Below are 21,258 nucleotides of genomic sequence, written 5' to 3'. Positions count from 1 at the left end.
TGAGAAGAGGCTCTACTSGCTTGTGTTGCCATTTATGTTTTAAAAATTATTAATTTTCTTCTTTAAAACATACTTCCTGTTAGTGATGTTTCTCAAGATACTAAATAAGTGTAGTCAGAGAGGGATCTTTTTAGTACACAGTTGTTTATGTTCTTCAGTTTTATTCAGGTCCTGTTGTCTTGGCTATTACAGAAGGACACCAGAAGGATACAGAAGGATAAAGGGTGGCACTTTGGCTGCAACAGAATTCACAAGTTCTGAAAATTCAGGTGAAGGCCTCTATGTCATCTCTAAAATGCCATTGAAGTGATGTGCCCSTTGTCATATACTGCAACATACTGCAAATTGTTAGTTAGGGGCTCTTACCTTCAGCAGGGCTCCTGGTAAGCCTGTTTCTTCAGATAGTGTTGATGAGCTATGGAAACTGCTTTTTTTTGTTTGTTTGTTTGTTTTACATTTCTGTAACTATGCTGTGTAACTACCTGCTGTAGCTGTGAGAGGGCACACAACTGCTCCTTTTGCAAAGGGCTGCAGAGGTTGAAGATGGCCCTGCTGTCCATGGACCATTATTGCTTGSTTGGGGGAAGTTACTCCTCCACTATCCTACTGGTGGAAGGAGCTGTGCAAGGCTCTGTTTCCTACTCTCTGCAAAGCCAGCTGGGGCGGCTCCAGGGCCTGTTGAAGGTCACTGGAGCCCTCACAGAGGGTGCAGAAATGTGACCCTCCAGCGAGCGAGGAGCAAGCAGGGACAGGAGATCCTTCAGCCTCCATGGCCAGAGGAAGGAGGGACTTGCGTGGCAGGTCTTACTCTATAACAGTTTTCCTTTAAATGACACGTGTCTACCAATCAGACAGCACAGTTACAGGCTTTTGAATCGAATGTTTTCCTACATTGTGCGGTAGAGAAATGATTGAAATTCATATGCGAAAGCATACAAGAACCTGCCTCGTAACTGTGCTTGCAGGAGCTTCCCACTGCCCTCTGCAGCCTACCCGTTTGTCTGAAATTATTCTCCAGGCTGTTCATKACATTTTTCAGAACTGCAGTGTTCACGGTGATGATTGCGTCAGGCCCATCAGTTGTTATTTCCAGGTCCTCAATTTTCTTTTCAGCCTCCTGCCGTTTTAATCCCAAACCTTCAAGCTTCCTGTCCATGGAAACCATAGTAGCCTGGATTAGGTCCAGCCTTCCAGAAATATGTACTGCATGCCTTGTAAAGAAATTAGATGATACTGGGTGGCCAAGGACTGTAGCTCTAGACATTGCCAAACCAAAGGCAGGTTAGACTTTCTACCAGGCTGCAATCTAATGCCAGGGGAATCTACTGCCAGATCCCTCACTGATCTTAATTTCCTCAAGGGCATGTTAAAGTCACTGTCTTTTTTGAAAATCATAAGCAGTGTTAAAATCTTATGTTACTCGGGTGTTTGTGAACAGGAGGACGTAACATTAGCACACACAGAAAATATCTTTACACAGTTCTTGTGAGCAGATCTACACGATAATCTCTTTAAAATGCATCTCAAATTAGCTGACGTTTTCATTGCCTTAGTGAATTTGGTTTTGTTTCTTAAAACTGCCTGCCTAATCCCAGGCAGTTGATTTGGTGTAATTATTTCCATGTACTTGTACACAGCACAGATGGGAAGCGGGGGACTCAGGCTGGCCTGCTATTTTCTGTCTGGAGGCTGTGCCTGCAGAAGGCGGCAGCTCCAGCTCGACCTAAGCTTCCACTCAGGCAGCAGCTCCAGCTCGGCCTAAGCTTCCATTCCCTCTTGGCTCCAGGGAAGGGGACCTGGGTGCGGCCTTCGCCGCTCTGTGCGGGCCTGGTCGGGGAGAGGGAGCCAGCCGGGCCCATCCAGGCTCTCCTCTTCCGAAAGGCTGGTAGTGAAGCAGCTTGAGTCAGTCTTAGCCTTAGTGCTAAGATTGTTTTTGTTTGTTTTTTACCTTTTTTTTTTTTTAATTCTGGCACTACTGTAGCCTTTCCTATGTAGGGTAGACATAGTGAGATCTCCACATTTTTGCAATGGCGAGTAAGAGGGCAAGATTCTAGTTAGTGGTGCAGGGCCATATTGGAGTCTTTAAACAGGGCAATTTGCTCTGGTCAAAGGACAAGGATGGCTGTAGCACTGATTTTTGCTGGCATAGCTGCCTTGGCTAATGGTGTAGAGAGGTTTAACCAGCAGCTTGGTCCCTGGCTGGCACAGAAGCTCTGCCTGTGTTTACTGTGACAAGCCTCTGTGTTTACTGATGTAATTTCTTTCACTTACTGGATGAGGGAAGAAGGACCCCAGGAAAATGTTGTGCCAGAAAACAATGCGATTTTGCTGATACGGATGATGTTTGTGCTGGAGGCACGCTGTGAGTACAGCTTGCTAAGAGAACTGCACCAGCAAAACCATCCTGTTCTAGACACGTTCTTGCCTTCTTTTCCAGTTTTTCATGCATGGTTTATATTTGTCACCTCTTCAGATCTGTGGACACCTCCCARCAGAAAAAGAAATAAAAACTCCATACAGATATGAGTTTGCCCTRTATTGGGAGTGTTGGCATTTAGTATATCAGGCTTTCATACTGCAACTTTCCAAGCAATTCTGCAAGAAYTAACTTTGCCCTACTGGTCTGCAGAAGTCCCATCCCAGCCATGCTTCAGACTGATTTCCTATCAGATCCCAAGTTGCCTGAAATGATTGTGAGAGAAGATGAGGTTTTCAGATTGCCTAGGAGGTCATAACTGTAATCTCCAGTGAACCATGGAGAGAAAAAACCTTCTATCTTCAAAAATTAGAATAAACAACCCAGCAACCTAAGTGTCAGGATTGCATAATAATTTTTTCTTGTTGTATCTCCCAATTTAATTTTTGTTGGACTGTTTTTTTTTCCCCTGCTGCTAGCATTAAATCTTCCTTAGCTTTTCTAAAGAAAGTGTTTTTATCCTGATCTGTGATTTTGTGTCTGCATTGCTCCTGAGCAGATTGACCTGTCACTCTGATGGCAGGATCACAGTTAGATTCCTTAGATCAATGCATCATCTTAGTTGTTTGTTGAGAATATCATATTTGAATTTTAAAAATCCACAGTCTCACAACACCACAGTGGCCAAAATGTGATGTAATTTTTGCGAGAATTATTGTATATTTTTTCACTCATATAACTTTGCCAGTGTTACTTTTTGACCAGCTCACTGTTTGATTGGGGTTTACTCTCATGTATTTCTTTGCAGCTATTTAAGTTGTTTTTTTTTTCTTTTTCTTCCTTTTTTTTTTTAAGAGACAGACAACTGTGTCTTTAAAGAAACAAAACAACTGTGTTAACAGATGGGAGAGAAAATGCTGTGTCTGAAATAGTGCTAAGAACAAACTGTGTTAAAAATAGGTAGTCTTGCCACAGCTGTTTCTCTGGCCAATGTGGAAATCCTTCTTTCCTTACTAGSATGCTCTCAAAACCGTACTAAAACCATGCAGTAAAAGCTGCCAAATCAGTGTATCAAATGTTGCTAGAATACTAATTACACTCTCTCTGTCTAATTGTCATAATCGTACTAGTAAGGGAGAAAAGCTGAGAGCGCTGTGTTGCCAAGGGAGAGCTCTTGGGGTTTCTTTGACTGACCCTGGTCTGGTAGCAACTAAAGCACATCTGCCGCAGCTCAGGATGCGCCTTTTAATGGTGCCGCGTGCCCCAGCAGCTCTAGTGAGGCGCCAAGGACAGCTGTGTGGCAGGGAGCTGGAGGGTGCCCCAGTCCTGCCCTCGCTGAGAAGCCTCCTTTTACTCCTGCGTGTGGAGAGCAGCAATCTGCCTGTCCCACAGGCTGTCTGGGGAGAGCCCGGAGCAGTTTGGCTAACGTGTTTCCTTTAAAAGAAAACTTCTGGCCTTTCAGAAATAGGGAAGCAAGCTGAACGACCCTTAAACATGGTTGCTACAAGCAGAATTACAGCTGCAGTTTAGACATTGCCTTTCTGCTTTCCATCTGGTGTCTCACTTATTTTTTCAGTCTGTCTCCTTACTTTCAATTGTCTCTTCTGTGTCTCAGTTTATCCAATTTCCAGGGCCGGCCAGTCATTTCAGCTGCCCTAATGGCTGTAAGAAGAGCAGAGAAGCTCTTTGCTAAATGTTTTTTTCCCCCTCCCCAATGCTTCTGTGCTTTGTTTGCTGGGGTTTTGTTTGTGCTTGGTGCTCCATGTTGCATCGTCTTGAAAGAGAAAAGATGTTTGCATAATGTGTATTTTGCTGCAATCGTTTAAATTTCTGCAAACATTTATACCATCCAGCTCCCTGTGCCTTCGGGGCAAGGGCAGATAGCGATCGCAGAGAGAAAATGAATGAGCTCCTTGACCCCGCTCCAGGTCCTTGGTGGCCTGAAGGGCCAAGAGCAGGTAGGGGCTGGCGCTCAGGTTCCCCCTCGCGCGGCCCCCTGCAGCCAGCGGCCACCAGGGCAGCTGAGCAGCGTTCAGAGCAGCCCCGAGGCGTCCGTAATTTATTCCTGATCTCTGAGATGGGCCTGAACACAAAGGTAGATAAGGCCCCCTCGTCTGAGAAGAGAGGCAGATGGAGGCGAACGCTGCAGCCTCCCGCTGAAGGTAAATTCCCAGCGAAGTGTTATAGGCCTGCTGCTTGCAATAGCCTTTGTTTTTCCTTTCCCAGTTGTCTGCAGTCTAGGAATGCTCCTGGGGAGCAGTGCTTGCCCGGGAGTTGTCTGCATTAGATTAGTGTTTCTTGCCAAGACTAAAGGAAATTGAAAGGAAAAGGAAAGGTTGCAGAAGAGTTTGGACTCTAACCAGTTATTTTAGTGCACCAAGGAAAGAGTCATGTTCCCTATCAAAATAGCATGTTCATCCTTCCTGTCTTCTGTGTTTTTCATGAGAAGAAAGTGCAGCTGTGGAGGCTGAAACACCCATCATTTTTCCCTGTTCTTCCAGTGGCTGAGAAGGCTCCCAGTTCCTTCTGTGAAAATGCTCAGGGAAATTCGTCAGCAATTCCTGAATGCTGGGGATTTTCTCATGGGAGCTTCTTGCCTCATCTTTTCTGCTTTACCTCCTTTTACCTCAGTGGTTCCCTTGCAATACATGGGTAGTACATACAAATATCCAGTCCAGTCCAAGGCTATGTCCCATTCTTGTTTGTTTGTTTTTGCTTAACCAATATATGGAAGAGTAAAGAAGATTGGTGCTTTAGATGCCTAAGTGACAATTTAGAGAACGTCTGAGTTCCTCTGCTATGCTGAGCTGGAAAGGCAGGCAGTGCAGTGGCCAGAGACAGGGACAGGCCCATGTTCTGCTGAATGTGGCCCATGCTACCTGCTCACCTTGGACTTGAGCACACGCTTTGCTTTGCTGCGTTTGCTTTACTGATTAGGAAAGGAATTGAGCACATGCTTAAATGGCCTGCTCAGCTGCCAGTGAGGCTGCACAGTTTGTCTGCCTGCCCTGAAATGCCCTGTCGTTTTGCTGGAGTTTTTCTGTTGAATTTGGTGAGAGCAGAATCAGACCACAGCAACAAAGAGGGGATGCAGTTGCAATTGGCAGGGTACGCTGGTAACTTCTCCATTTTAAAATGAGGTACTGCTTTCTCTTTATTACCAGATGTAAATTATGCTCTTGACTTGTGATCTGGTCAATATTGTTTCATGGGAAAAGCGTAGAGATACATTTTTGTCCTAGACTACAAATGAGATCTCCCACAAGGCTGTCCCATAGATGTAGCCAAGCTAACTGCTCTTGTGCTTTCAGGCTGTTTTATTCTTGTGTTGGACACCAAAATCATTAGCAAACATTCACTGGTGGCATTTAATAGCGTATATTTAGAATGTGAAATAAAGAAACCAGACATTTGTGATGCACCACTAATCTATTAGTAATTTGTTTAGCTCCACTCCCCCACATGTACAGGAGAATAAAATAAAAGTGATTAAAATAAAAGTGATTAAAAACATTCTTCATATTTATGGCTTTTTTTTTTTTTTTTTTTAAGCGTACCAGCTTATTTTCTTTTTCTGCGGGTCAGTGATGATTACAGAAGGTGAAAAATTGCTAACAAAATTAAAGAGAAGTTCAAGTTAGCTGGGGAGCCAGAAGTGTGATTCAGGAGCTGAAAATATCTCTGCGCTTCATGCATCAAACTCAAACACGGCGCTTTGGCAACGCCCCCTGGATTAGAAACGGAGTTTGAGGTCATTCCTCCTCCAGCCTGCCATGTATGGGTAGGACCCACGCTCGTGACAAATTACTGACTTACTGAGCACACACCAAGAGCGCGGTGACATCAGTGCGATCCATGCTGAGCATGGAGCAGCCTCACGGGAAGGACCAAAGACCCCGCTGCCATCGTCCTCCTCGGTTTCTTTAGGCGTGGAGGAAGAGTGTGAACAGAATGGGAATGAGGACACTTCAAACGTTCCCTTTCTAGACACCAAAATAACAAGGCAAAGAGAAGCAGAGTGCTCCTTTCCTTGTAAAGAAGCCACATGGCATCTAGCAAAAGTGCTGGAGAAAACCGTGGTCAAAGAAGTATTAATGGTCCATTCAGATTTTTAAGATTTTTAAGCCAAGTATTCGGTTGCCAGCGATGGTACTTCCTTGTGGCTGCATACTTGAAAAGACTATGCCTCCTGTACAAGCTTTCTTTGCAAGCAGAAACTTTGTGTCTGGGACCAGTCTCGGTTTCTTTGATACAGATCCAGAGTACCTCGGAGGAGATCTATGCTTTGACTTACCACCAGACTCACCAAGGCCTTAATATTTTACGGAGACAAACGGGTTAGATTTTCTGTGTGGCGATGGCCAAAACCCTCATTCCTTAGAATTCATGTTTTTCCCTGCTGATACCTTTCTACCACTGCCAGGCGTCCTGCACCCCTGGCTGTCGCCAGCTTCTCAGGGGAGCTCTCCCCGCTGCCGAGGCTTCCCGTCGTGCTGCCTGGCTCTGCGGGAGCTGGAGCTTGCAGGGGGTGCCTGCAGGGATGGCCTTTCTGGTTTGGGCACCTCAAGTGGCTCCCACAGGTTCGTGGGACACCTCTTGCCTTGCAGCCCGCGTGCTTGGCAGGTGTCTCTGTTTCCTCACCGTGTGCATGGCCCTTGTTTTCTTCCCTTTCTAATGGCGCGGTAGCAGGGTGACCGTTCAAAGGAGGGAGCGAATGCAAAGGCACTTGAGGGAGGAGGTTTCTCCTCGTGATTTGAGTGGGTTTTGACGATACCCGTTTGGATCCTTCAGAGCGTGAACTTTACCTGGAATGCTGCCCAGGGCTCTGCTGATTCCCTGATGTTTTAGCTTCCTCTGCCCACTCTCAGATGCTCGCCAGAGGTACCAGCATCTCTGTGCCAGCTGCCTGCACAAACAGCCCTGTTTTCTTGGCAAGAGCAGGCTACACAAATGGGTTGAGCAATGTGTGTGTACGGACACGGTGTCAATTGTCAGCGTGACCATTGTCTGGAAGCACTGGGCCTGCTTGGCGAGGGCACTGATCGCAGCTGGCAGCGTCCACGCTGCTATTTGCAGGGAGGTTATGCACCTATACTGAGGGGGACGTTGCTCTTGCTAATTTAGCTCTTGGCTGAAGTGAAAACTGTAACCCAAAATCATAGTTCCAGTGGTAGCAGCAAAATAGGATCCTGTGCCTCGTGGGTCCTGGGGATAAGCAAAAGAATGTGTAGAGGATCAAATGCTTTATTTGGTGCTGCCAAAGAAGATTTTTTTTTAATGAAGTGAACCACTTATGTCTAAATTAACCAAAGTTCATAGGTGATGTTCCAAAAGTCATTTGGCACAACAAACCTTCTGGGTAACTTTTTGGCTTGATTGCTTATTTCCTGCAGAGCTCAAGAGCCAGTAGAAACATTTGCACTAACACATACATGTCTTTGTATGAATAGCTATTCTTATTTTTATGATACCTATATATACACACATGTGTATATACATGCATATGGGCATCTAAGGATATGCACAAAATATATTCATACATAAATGCCAACAAAATGAAAAAAGCTTACAAAGATTCGTGGAGTTCTTTGCCTTCAGATCTGTAACATGGTGTTAGCATGCAGGAACCCAAGTCCCAAAAATGATGAAAAGCTGTGAGTAAATAAAATTTAAATGGGCTCTTAAACTCCTATCAAGAAAAATGTGGAAAAGGAAGAAGCATAAATACTGAAAATGAAATTAGGCTTCAAATTTCTTTCTGTTTTAGTAATGAAGATGAAAACATTCACGGCATAGAGACATTGGTTTCAAAAAGAAGTTCTGTTTCTTTGGCTTTGGAGGTAGTTCAAGGTTTGAACTGTTCATTTCACCCACCTTTTGGTCACAGAAACGTATTTTTGCAATATCAAGAGCTGTTAGAATGACCTGGAATTAAGAGGACCACGGTAAAGACACTGTTAGTGTTTCAATCCATCTATTTGTAGATGAATTGTACAAACAAGTAAGAACACAAGTATACAAATGAGAATAAATGTCTTCCACTTCTTCCAAATTCAATTACATATGCCGTGATTGTATTTGATCAGGGCTTGAGCATCATTTCTCAGATGATTGTGTTCTGCCATTGATCATATGAAGTCAATTTAAAGTTATGACATTGCTTTTACCTTCCTCAAGTAGGAAGACATTTTTGCTTCTGCTCCTAGCTGCTATATCAAATTGTGTGTATAATAAATTGTGCTTTGTTTAGAGAGTGCTAACTGTAAAATATTGCCCATTCAGAGAAAAAATGAGATTGAGATTGATGCCTGGAGCTTAATGTATCATGGCAGCAATCAAGCAAATTTTAGATTTCTTGCCTTTCCCATTACAGAGTGTGATTCACAGAGTTCTCTGGACTTCATGCATTTGAAAAGGAGAAAGAGGGCAAAGAGAGCATTAGAAAATCCGCACAGACTGAGTCCATGGTCCATGCGTAACACAGCAGAGAAGCTTTCATGGACATTTAGTAGGACAACTGCTTTGCATCTCGGAAGGGTGGTTTGAAGCCATGACAAAGCAAGAAGTTGGCCTCTCACAGCAGTGCCTTTGAATTATCCAGCCACGAATTCAAGCCCTGGGGTTGTAAGCTACAGAGTTGTGCAAATTTTGATACAACACATTGTATTGATTTCCTTAGATACAAATTATCTTATACAACCCTGGAATGTTATTGCTTTGCACAYGGCACCCGGCTTTCCTGGTCAGACTGAGTTTTTAGGTGGCTTCCCAAAGCATGATAAGATACAGCCTGGGATTGATCTGTATCTGTTGCAAGACAAAAGAAACACAGGAAAGGCTTTATTTGCCCTTTGTACTTCTGAGGCAATTTCACCCATTTACTGTGCTGTTTCAAAACCTTAAAATAATTAGCAGTAAAATAAATATTTGTCAGTTGTTGTCCTTAGTTTTTCATTAAAATGCACAGGAAATTTCTGCTTTTACTTTATATGTCCACAGGAATCTCATTGCCTTGCTATCTGAACTTACGGTGACAGTCTAAAAGATATGGAGGAGGCAATATAAAACAAAGTCCTTGTTTGTGTTGATCCATGAGAGGAATTATTTTTTATGGTCAGGTGTTACCAGTGCCCCTGGTGCATTTTTATTTTACTGCTGGAGGTGCAGGTTTATGGTTAAAAATAATTGCTGGAGTTGCCGGGGGAGAATCTTTTGAAAGCGAATGATAATAGTCATTATCAGTGAACTTCTGCCCATGTCTTTCCAGGTCCCATGTAAGGGGCTGAGTGTATGAGATACAAAGTTCAAAATGAAAAAAGTTTTCCAAGCAATAAGCCGTGGTCCTCATGCTCTCACTTCTGATGTTCTTGTTTCAGCTCAGGCTCCATGGCTGGCAAACCGCGCTAGGAGATTAAAAAGCCCTGAGCAGATTTGACCAAATATTAGCAAATGATCAGCGCTGTTTGCGGCACTGCTGTGCCTCTTTGGTGAGGAGCTGTGAAAGGAACGCTTGTTTGCTCTTCAGCCAAAGAACTAATGATTGCACAAGTTTTTATTAATGCAGAGATAAAAACAAATTAAAAGTTCCCATTTTTAGTATCACAGCAATGCCTGTGGGAACTTTAACTGGGCAGTAAAGTTCCATTTGATGACACATGTATTATTTGGGGTTGTTAAAGACTCTGTAGGTTGTCTCTTTCCTTAGGCTGTGGGCTTTTTTGCTAGCTCCAGTGCTGCTGTAAGTTAGTAAGTTTGTAAGGAAACACAGTAGTACTGTGTAAATCTCATTGTCCTTAATCAGATCTTGCTTTGGATAATATTTTTCCTAATTAGAAGTATAGATTAAGCTTCTTAAGGTAAAGACTCAGAAACTGATGCAAGCCTCCCTGAGATCAGGAGTTTTTCATCCTTGCATCATAAGTACTGTCAGAGAAGAACTCCAGTAACCCCCACGGTGTGGGGGTTACCATCAGCTAAGAGGTAAAAATGGAATTAGTGAAAACAGAATGTAGAATTCCGTAGGGATTTCAGTTTAAATACTCTTTTTGAAGCTGGAGAAGCAATGCGTTTTGGGGTTTTGTTTTGTTTCATAAATGACATCTTTCACTTCATTCTCCTTCAACAGAAGTCTCCTTTGCTCCTGCCAGGGTGCCGTAGAGAGGATTTAGTGTAAATGAGAGTAAAGCCCCTTGTCTTCAGATTGGGGACGAGATAAACAGGTTTACAGCACACATGAATTAAAACCAACTTTGTGCTCGTGGAGCCATCCTCCGCAAGCCGGCTAGGCCTGGTCCCAGAGAGCGGAGGACAGGGGTCCTGCGCCCCCRTGTTGGGGCGGGAAGGTGCCCGTCYGACACGCCTCAGAGGTGGGAGCAGCCCCAGGCTTTGCTGCAGGGTTACACGGGTCCGTGACTCCCGAGGAAGGACTCATGACGCTAATGCTGCGCTTTGCGTTTTGCCTAGAACTTTTCTCAAGCTGGTTGTAAAAATAGAGTGAGATACCCTGCTAAAAACAGAGTTTTGCCCTTGACTCCAACCTTGCTGCGGTTTCACCTACGGATTGAAGCCTCATAGGGCCCTGTTTGCTCAAAGGCTCAGAAGTGGCTGCTGGCTGCACACCCGGACTCATTTCCTAGAAACTTGTATATTGATGTGATAAAGCGTCAGGGTCCGGAGCCAGAACATATGTTATTTTATACACTTAAAGGCCTATATAGACCACTGTTGACATTGCTAGTTAGTAACACATTATCATTTGTTGTTTGTTTTCGTTGCTGATGATAGCAAACTTTACAGAAAAAGAAAACATAAACATGTGCCTTTTATTATTAACTGGTTCCAGGCCCACTTTACACTTTGGATTTTGGTGCTCTGTTGCTTTTGGATCACATCTGCCTTCTGCTGACAGTGGAAATCCTGCCTTCTCCCACCCGCTTAGGGTCAGGCTTTGCATCAGACTCTTTGTAAATGGTGGGAGATCTGCCACTGACTTCTCTGGGAGGGCAGTTATTCTGTATATACATCCAGTGAGCAAAGGCCGAGGTTTTCTTAGATCGGAGTCCCCTCACACTCCTCTCCCTCAGCCTCTGGTCACATTGGTCTTCAACAAGCTGGGAAAAGCCCGGCCTATCTGAGCGTGCRGTCGCTACAAGGTCACCCAAGAGAGGCCGCCTCGTGTGAACAGGGCAGGAGTTTTAGCGCCAAGCTTCTGGTCTTTTCATGCCTATTGTCTTCGCCTCAGAATATTTTTCTTTACATGGCTATTTAGCCCGCTGCAAGTTTTAAATTCCAGGAGAGACCTGATTTTTTGTGCCACATAACTCTGAGGGAAAAATAGCAAGGAAGATGCAAGATAGATTGGGATTGAATTGTTGAATTTCTAACATGTATTTCTGTAGCCAGTGTGATAATGTCAGTTATAAAGTAGTATCAGGCTAACTTGACTACAATTCTGAAATATCTTCTGTATTTATGTTTCAAATAGGTGGAGGAGCGTGTGAGCAGCCGTATTCACTGGAGTAGTGAACCAAACTGCCTTGACTGGAACCATTGTTCACTTGCACCCTTGACCGCAGCAGCCAGGTAGGGGAAGAGAAGAAAAACGGGTTGTGAATGAGCTGAGGTAGCAGAGTAAATATTTTTTTTCATTTGCAGAGGGCTTCAAGTGGAACTCACTCACATTTATATATTAACTATTTGCATGTACTTTTGTTATAGGCAAAATCATTCCTTGGCAACATAGGAATTTTTTTCCTTTTGGTGCAGGTTATGCTTTTGTGAATTTTGAAGTATTCTCCTTGCTTTGCCCACATACTTGGTTTGCCACTTTCCCTGTCCTGTGCAATCCTTGCATCCAGAATCCAGGGAGCATGCTTTTTGGAACAAAGAAGTAGAAGACTGTTAGATTTTTCTAGCTCTTGAATGCTTGGGCACATACAAGCTGCAGTTACAAAAATAATGACACTTTAGTACAGTGTCTAAGTACATAAGCTAACTTAAAATAAGTGGACACCTAATAGCAATTTATCTGTAGCTTAGGCCAGTTTATCTYGTCAAAAAGAGGTCTGTTTTCATTTTCTGACTGCAGGTCTCTATTTATTTGGTATGGTAGTCACAGGCTGGGCAGGCTTCACGTTGACTTTCTGTAAAACCTGGGCCTGCCCGCAGTACAGACCCAATTGCTTCTTCTGCTCTAAGAGACTGAGACATTGAGACTCTCCAATTTTCTATTATTCTCAGTAATAGCATCCTTGATGTTCAGAGAATTAAGTCAGCACTCAAAATTTTGTGAATTGGCTTAAGATAGAAAAGAGCTAAGAAAATGATGGATCTTTCTCACTGGCCTTCTCTGTTTGTATAACTCAACATCAACATGAGGGCTAAGCACTCAAGGGAGAAACCAGAGGCTGACATGTAATAGCCTGGCCCTAGGAGAAAATGATCAGAGAAGAGGCAAAACATTTATGGAGATAAACTGCCAGACTTTTCAGAAATATTGGATGGGATAGATTGGATAAATGGGATTGAAAATATGTTTCATCCTATGAAAGAGTTGAAGGAAGGAAATGACAGAGTTAAATTAAGATGGGCTGTCTCTTGAACCTTTGCTCAAASCTGGAACTGATCCCAAATATTCTGCGGTCCTGAGTTGTGCTATATAGAATATCCCTTCTTATAGATCCCTTTCCATACCCGTGCAGTAGCAGTTCTCTCTGACTGCTTTGCGCTATTTCTTCTTTGCAGTTTCTAGGAGCTAACAGATCTTTACGTGCTGCCTGGGAGATGAGAACTGGGTGAGAGAGGTGCAAATTGAGGCTTGTCAGCAGGGATGTTACCAGGGAACATGGTAAAAAAAACAACACATCATCTCTGCCAGAGGTCCTATGGAATTTATGTAGAAAGTTCAGCAGGAAAACAAACTGTCCTCATGCTCCTTGAGCTGTGTTCCCACTTTGGGAAGCAYTAACAGCGTGTGAAATTTATAAGCAGGAGTAATGGAATACTTCTGAAGTGCAAAACCTAGTCATGTCCTGAGTCACGAGGCAGGATTTAAGTGGAAAACTGAGAACTTTGGTACACAAGAGCATGGCAGCCATCCTCTGAAATGGGGTTTTAACATAAATTTTTCAGGTTTCATTAGCATGTAACCTAATGGTACTTCTGTGAATTGGGCCCATATTGCTCTGGCTCTCTTATATGCTGAGAACTCTCCCTGATAATATGTCAGCCTAGTAATGGCTCACTTTACTTTTGTGTTCAGAACAACTGGATTTCAGAATAGATGCTCTCAATTAGCGCAGTTCAGAGCAGTGTTGCTGGAGCTTTGATAATATGTTCTGCTGCCTTGTGTGCTAAGGATATTAAAGCGAGCATTTAATGCTGGTAAGGTAGTAAATATGCTGTGTGAACTAATAAAAGCCTCCTATTAACAAACTGCGCCCTATACAGCCTGCTTTGCAGGTGAAAGCTTGCAGTGTGATTCCGGTGCTAGATGTGGGGCGATAGGAAGGCAGCTTTTCCCTGAAGACAGGAGCAGGCAATGCTGCCAAACCAGCAGCCCCAGACGCCCTGCAGGGGATGATTCTTGCAGCACAAGGAGCTTGCACAAGCTGCGGCGCAGAGGACGAGCTGCTGCTTTTGGGCTGAGAATCCTTTGAAGATACTGGTCCCGATTCTCCACCACCCAAAACCTTTTGCTATTTATACCTGGCTAAAGTGAGTGCCGTGCAAGTCTAAAATGCCACTACCCTAGTGCTGGAGGAGCTGTTATCCACTTTGCCCAATATAAATGGCTGTGCAAAAGGTGAAGGAAGTTCAAGGTCTCTCTTTTTGTGGTGAGGTTGCCCCTAGGTGCTGCTGCTCGTTGCAGCTGGTGTGAACAGAAGGAAGCTGTGCTSCCCTGTCTTTGCAGCGGTTTGAGTCAAAACATGCAGACTTAGGGCACTCATTTCGCGTCCCGCTATTAGTCAGAGCAAGCGAAGCACTTTTCTCCTTTCATCTTCAGAGCGTGGCTGAGCAGGGGAGCAATGTCTTTGGCTAATTTTCTGACAGTCTAAGGTAGGAGGAAGGAAAGCATTAGGAGGAGACAGAAACAAGCACAGGGAGACATCCSTTGACATGAAATGGTGTGGTCCAGCACAACTTGGTTGCTCCTTACAGTGGAGTCAAGCTGCTGGTCCCAGTGGGGACGCTGCACACCCACACAACAGTGTGTGTTTGACGTCATTTTTCTTTATATTCTTCTTCTGTTTATTTCAGAGACCCCAAAAAATCAAGACTTGCTTAATGAATGTTTCCATTTTGCCTATACACAGTGTGTGCTTCACTTTTTAATCCCCGTGCAGCCACAGAGGGCTCTACGATAGCTGGCAGTGCATTAATATGCCCAATATTGGATGGACACAGTCCTTGAAATCCCCTGGCAACTGTGAGTTAGTGCTTTCAAACTAGATATGAGACAGATAAGGATATTGTGAAGGTGAAACTCAGCCTAGTGTGTTTTAAAATCAAATCCTTAAAATAAAATTGCCATCTTCTGGCAGTATTTCATATATTCTAAGTAGAAGGCAAATATATTCATACGCATTTTCGTTAGAATGTAGTGTGCTGCAGTTTCTGCTATCTAAGCAAATAGCTTGGTTAAGTAATTTAAGAAGAAATCGTTTTTTTTTTTTTTTTTCCTTGCTGCCAACAGTGCACCAATTAAGTAGTAAATTGGCCCGTGCTTGAAGCTGCGAGGCAATTTCTGGTAGCTTCGTACCTGGGCAAGACACTGGAGAGCTTCAGGGGCTGAGCTCAGCAGTGCCGGCTCCGGCTCCATGTGGACAGGCAGGAGCTCACTCGTGAGTCAGGGCTCTGGGCAAGCGGCTCATTAAAAGAAAAACCCAAGAAATGCAGCTCGCTTTGAGGCACAGATAGCTTGCAGGATTCTTCCTCTATAATTCCTAGATAAATCTACTTACGTAGCTGTATCATTTCTGCAAATAATCTACCTTTTATTTTATTAGTGATAGGGTGTGATAAAGCTATTAACCTGCAACCACACCTAACACCTAGTGATAGGATTAATTTTATCTAACCTCTAATACATGTCTGTRCCTATTCACATATGTATTAACCCTCTGTGAAAAAATAGCCTAAAGTTACACATTCAAAACTCACAGCTTCAAGGCACACATAGAGGAAGCAATTGTAATTTTAGATCTGCTAGGGACATATATGCAGACTTATTGTAACTTGTCACACGCCACAAGTCTATGTGATTCTGTATGTAGAAATGATAAATCAAATGTTGCAACTATAAGGAAGAAACTGTAGTTTTATGTAGCTCTTTAAAAGCACCCCTGTGATTCTTGTTTCTGTTGCAGTGTTCTTATCGAAACCCTGAAGCATTTGCTTCTTTGAAACCTTACGTAATATTCCCAGCACGATGCAAATCTGTGCTGTAGAATTCTTGGAGCTTGTTGATACTTTACTGAAAAGTTTTAAGGTTGCAAAGTTTTAGCTGGTTGGGAATCTCAGATCCATGTTAGCAGTTACCTCCAGATGGCTGCACTCTGTTTTGTACCAAGCTTTTTAGCATCTCCGTGGTTGCATGTTTGGAATTATGAAGTATACTATTCCACTTGTTTTTGCCAGAAAATATACAGCACGTTGTTCGGTAAGTCTCGACACGTGGTATGGCTCAAAGAAGAGGTGGGAGAGAAAATGGGGGAGACGAAAGGGGAAAAGTGCAGGAAAAGAAAGGAGAAACCTAAGAAAATGCAGCAACAAGGGTTTATGTCTGTGTAATGAATTCTGTCTGACTGGCAAATATAATTTGACTTCAAGTTGTGAATCTCATTGAATTTGATCCAAGAAAGACACAGCTGAGCAATCTGCAGGAAGCAATCTTTTCCTAGAAGTATGCAGTTCCAAACTGTACAAATTCTTCCACTGATCATAAAATGTCTGTGCACCACTAAATTGGTGTAATCGGATATTCCTGCAGAAAAAGTAGTGTATTGGGACGTTCAACTAAAGAATAACAAAAACAACACTGAATGTACAGTTTTGAAAGAAGAAAAACTATATAATTTAAAGTTGGCCAATGAAGCCCTGGTGATAAGGACAGTTAATCATTTCTGGTGCAGCTGTTTCCTGACRTTTCTGCAAAATGTTGTGGAAAAATTAATGAAGGTTCGTTCGGCAATGGTTTCAAACTTGGCTAGTGGAAAATATGACAGTATTTCCATCGTCAATTAAGAACAAGCAAGGCTTATTTTTTTTTTATGCAGGGGAAGTGGTATGCAGTTTGTACTGCACAGGAAACTGTAGACATGAGAGCAGCTGTGAGGTAGTAGCAGGTATGCAGAGGGCATGGGGACAAGCCTAGGCCCTTTTATCACACGTGCTTCAGCAGAGGAGAGCTGTCTCTGTGCATATTGGGGAAGGCAACTCGGTCTTACAACACGGGGCGACACTGCTTAGCATGTGGGGCATTTCCCTGAGCATCCAGCACTGAAAATAAATTTCTTTCATGTCACTTAATAAAAAAGGGCACATCAGTCAGATTTTCCTTGTGATTGTATTTTATGATATGATGTCCCAAGGGAGTAACTCCTTTCAGGGAAGACCCAGGGTTTTTTTTTGGACCTGAGCTCTGGAATTCCTGCTGCTTATAACTAGATTTTAGGATACATGGTTTTTGCAGCCGAGCAGGTTGAGCTGGTCGCTGCGCTCCACGTGTGCCGAGCCGCAGGAATCCCGGTGCGAGCAGGTGCCTGTGGAGGCCTTTGGTGAGGACCTCCCGTGCAATACGGGCGCGTGCTGCGTATGGGCCGACCTCCCCATCACCTGTGGGTGCAGAGCACTGCGCCGGGAAAGCACGCAGTGCGCAGAGCTCAGCACTGCTGGGGCGGCAGGGCCCGAGGCCACCACCAGCCAGCCACGCGGGGCTGCTCTGGGCTCCACAGGGCTGCTCTGGGGCCCTCGGGGCTGCTCTGGGGCCYGTGGGGCTGCTCCGGGCCCCGTGGGGCTGCTCTGGGGCCCTTGGGCCTGCTCCAGGCCCTCAGGGCTGCTCCAGGCCTCTTGGGGCTGCTCAGGCCCCTTGGGACTGCTCTGGGGCCCTTGGGGCTGCTCTGGGACCCTCGAGGCTGCTCCGGGCCCTTGGGGCTGCTCTCGAGCCCCTCGAGGCTGCTCCGGGCCCTTGGGGCTGCTCCGGGCCCTTGGGGCTGCTCTGGAGCCCCTCAGGGTCCCGCTGCTGGGGCGGCAGGGCCACATTCGGCCTCCTCCTGCCTGGCGCACAGGCGGGATGCCGGCTACATCCTGCTCGTGCTCAAGCTGCGCGGGAATGACGGCAGCTGGGAAAGAGGCGAGCTACRTTGTCCGGAGCAAATAACCACGTGTCCCGCATTGTCAGTAAAATTCACTTATTTTCCTCCCGGAATCTGTGTTTTATTTTGTGTTAAAGGAGCACTGGTGTGCTCTGTTAACAAGGCTGGTGCAAAATTGCTGTAAATGACTGTAATTGTGTAGGTGACTGGTTTGGATGCTCTGAACCTCCTTCTGCATTGGAGGGGCTGTACAGCCCTGTCTGCCCTAATAGGCTTTTCCTTCCACTGGCTTTCCAAAGATACTTTGAGCACTGCCGTAAGTATGATTTCTAGCCTGTTTACACYGTATGTGATTCATGCTAAAGAGGTTGACAGAAAGAAAATACATTATAATGAATGGTTTATGCTCTTTTTTTTTAATGTCACTCTGTAAAGGAGCCACTTAGTGTTCCTGCTTCAAATTTAGAAGACCCTTAGCAAGCTCTTCAAACACGTTTATCTTACTCTATGTAACATTAGCTGTGGTGTGTGTAGTTCTCACTGACTGGTTAAACCAGCATAAAACAATTAATAAGAATGGAGCTACACCTCTGATTTATATCCGTTCACATGATCCCATAAAATCAAGCACATGCTCCCAGCCTGCTCTGAGCAGTTTCACTTAAGACTCTCCCAAGCCTCTAATCCCTAATGCAGGTAAAAAAAAAAGAATTGCTGAAGTCAATGACAGCTTTACTGGTATCAGAGCATTAGGGACAGCTTATTTATAAGAGCTTGTAATTAATCTTGATTTGGGAAATTAAAAGATTAATCCTTCAAGCCTTGCTCCACTGTCTGGTGTGTAACCCTGTGAGTACTGTCACCGCAGCCAACGCGTTGTCCTGCCCCCAGCCTGTGTGTTTCCCAATATCCATGGAAGTGCAAGATCAGGGCCCTTGCAGGTTATCTGACAAGGGAACTCTGAGGGCACTGGGTCAGGTATCAACTGCTTTTAAACTTCTCAGCATGAGGCCTATGTCTAAAGCTGCTTAGGAATGTCCCATAAAAGCAATTTGTCAATTGAAAGCAGAATTTCCACAAGAACAATTTTTCCACTGGAAAATTTCAGTACTGCCTATTTTTGGTTTTGATTTTTTTTCCCATGGAAATCCCCAAAGGAAATACTTCTTTTAAGTCACCTTATTCCATAAAGAAAATCTTTGATTAGTTGCACTGAGCTGAAATATTTTCAGTTGACATTAAGCTGCATCTACCTATTTTTCCCCTCATGTATCATGGCAAATGGCAGTGCCAAAACTTGGTGCTTGAGAGGTTCCCTGGCTGGCTGACATGTTCCATAGAATGTTGTGGTCTCCCTGGGGAAAAATGGGGAAAAATGTCTTACCCTGTGCTACTAACAGAATGCGGTCAAAGTGAAACGCTCTAAAACAGAAGTCACAGCCACTTGGAAAAAAGGGGATCATAGGCTCCCTGTGAGCTTGTATCTTTGCTATTCTCAGTTTTCCATTTTTTTTTCCTGGTTATGTAAAAATTCTACCATGATTGTAAAAGCCTTTGATTACATTGGAGATTAATGTGGAATGAAAAGTAAGTACATGTAAGTGGCAGTGTGTTTGGCTAAGGTCGCATGATTAAAGTGCTCGAAGGACTGCTGTGTATTTCCTGCTTTACTGCCTTAGCTAGGACAATAGCTCCTGGAGTTGCTGGAGATGGCTGAACACCTGGTGCTGAGCATACGGGAAGGGAGATGAATGCTGCTGGCGTTAGGGTGTTCTTTGAATCACAACATCTCACATGGTGGCCTTGCAGGGATGAGTATTAAGAAGGAATGCATATATCATAAATGCTACTTTCACTCCTTAAAGTAGCAGTCTGATAGTTCACCRATGTCTTTTTCTCTAGACTTTAGTTTAATGCTTCCCTAGTTATCCCTCCCTGGTTCTTCATCCTGTTTTCATTTAGCCATGAGCCAGTTCTGCTGCAAATCCTACCTGGCTGGGGCAGAGGCGCTCACCTCATGCACACAGGAAGCCTCTTGGCTGGTGTCCGCTTTTCCCTCTATGCTTCTCTGAAAGCCACTGGAGCTGCGGTCAAGTGCTACAGCCCAACTTGCTCAGAGACCAAACAGGAGCTAAATGGCTTTAAAACATTAGTTCCATTTTAAGCGTCTCTGCCGTGGGATGAAGCGTTGTTGATTCAAAACCAACTTATGTCTTCCAAATGAATGGCTCGTAGTGAGAGCCATAGGTTACCCTTGTATACAGCAGACTGAGGTGCCAGAGTGTCTAAATAAACGGTTAAGGACAAAAGCCCTCGTGTATCCTGGATCCTTTCATAGGATTCTGTTTCCCTGTCCCTCTGCCTCCGTCACTGCTTCGTTGCTGGCACCGTCATGTGAAGTGCGTGTCCTGGTTCAGCCTGCTGCACGTCCCCTGCTGCTCTGACCCTTTTCCCTCCCCAAGGAAGGGAACCGCAGCCTTTGCGGGGCTCGGAAGTTGCTGCTCTCCGGGAGAGGCCCTGCCAGGAAAGGGCTCAGCTCTCACCAGAGGGTGCTGTTCCGCGCTCCCTCACACCCGCGTTTCCTGCGCTCCTTAGCTGCCCGAACAGGTGAACATAGAGACAGGAGATCTCAAATGGAAAAAGATGGGGCCCTGGGATTCCAACTTCGTTGCTGATTTTCCTCTTGATTGGAATTGCAGTGCCCCTTCCCTTTGCAAGTAATTCTGCATCACTTTTTGTTCAGATTCTGCTTTTCTTTGAATGCAAGGTATAGTTTTATTGACGAGAACTAAATTAATGTTTTCTAATCCTCAGTTTGCCCATTTTCAGTATACAACTTTCTGTTTCTCCTGAAATAATCTGAATGAGATTTTTCAGTACTGGAAAAAAACAGCGTATAGTTTGTACATCCTAAAAGAAATGTATTTGCATAGGTGCAGTGAGGTGTGCTTAGATGAAAATACCAAGGCATAGTTCTCTTTGAAATACCCACATTTATTACAGCTTAGTAATTCACTGAGATTTTTTATTTGGATTTCTTTTAGGAGCCTCTACAAGGTTCAGTAGCACTGTAGAAAGTTTAATAGATCAATGTTTGTCCTGAACTACCCTGTATAATTCTGTGGTGGACAAATGGGGAGAAACAGCAGGGCTGATGATAGGCCAATCTCTTTTAACTACCACTAAAACCATTATTTGCTTGCTGCAGATTTAGTAAATGTCTCTACAAGGTATCTTGGCATGATCTAGTCTCTGTGCAAATCCTTCCCATGGAACTGATGGTTATTTTTCATAGCAGGTTCAGTAATGTAAATGGATTGGTAGTGTGAAGTGTAGGAGTAGGGCCTGAGAAAACCCAAAGAGAAGAGGCAGGTTTATCTGGGGAGAACAGGCTCATCAGGCAGCTTTGGAGATGCATGGTCTGGATGCTGATAAACCTTGTCTGCTCTTGTTTTTAAAACAGTCCTCAGAGAGAGGTGTTGTGATTTGCATTCTGTCCTTAGAAGGAGGGAAATGATAAAATCTGAA

General features: G+C 44.3%; 1 protein-coding gene across 2 annotated transcripts in view; it reads left to right on the top strand.

Moving 5' to 3' along the window:
• Nucleotides 1-21,258, top strand: part of HIVEP2 (human immunodeficiency virus type I enhancer binding protein 2) — a 103,316-nt gene that overhangs the window by 38,200 nt on the left and 43,858 nt on the right. For both annotated transcript variants that reach the window (XM_026039183.1, XM_026039184.1), the window contains one exon: nucleotides 11,901-11,998. The gene's annotated coding sequence lies outside the window, so the exon portion shown is untranslated. The remainder of the gene's footprint in view (nucleotides 1-11,900; nucleotides 11,999-21,258) is intronic.

This window comes from Nothoprocta perdicaria, unplaced genomic scaffold, assembly GCF_003342845.1.
Source record: "Nothoprocta perdicaria isolate Ctin4 unplaced genomic scaffold, notPer1 scaffold_221, whole genome shotgun sequence".
NCBI lineage: Eukaryota > Metazoa > Chordata > Aves > Tinamiformes > Tinamidae > Nothoprocta > Nothoprocta perdicaria.
This window is presented reverse-complemented; position numbering and strand designations above follow the sequence as displayed.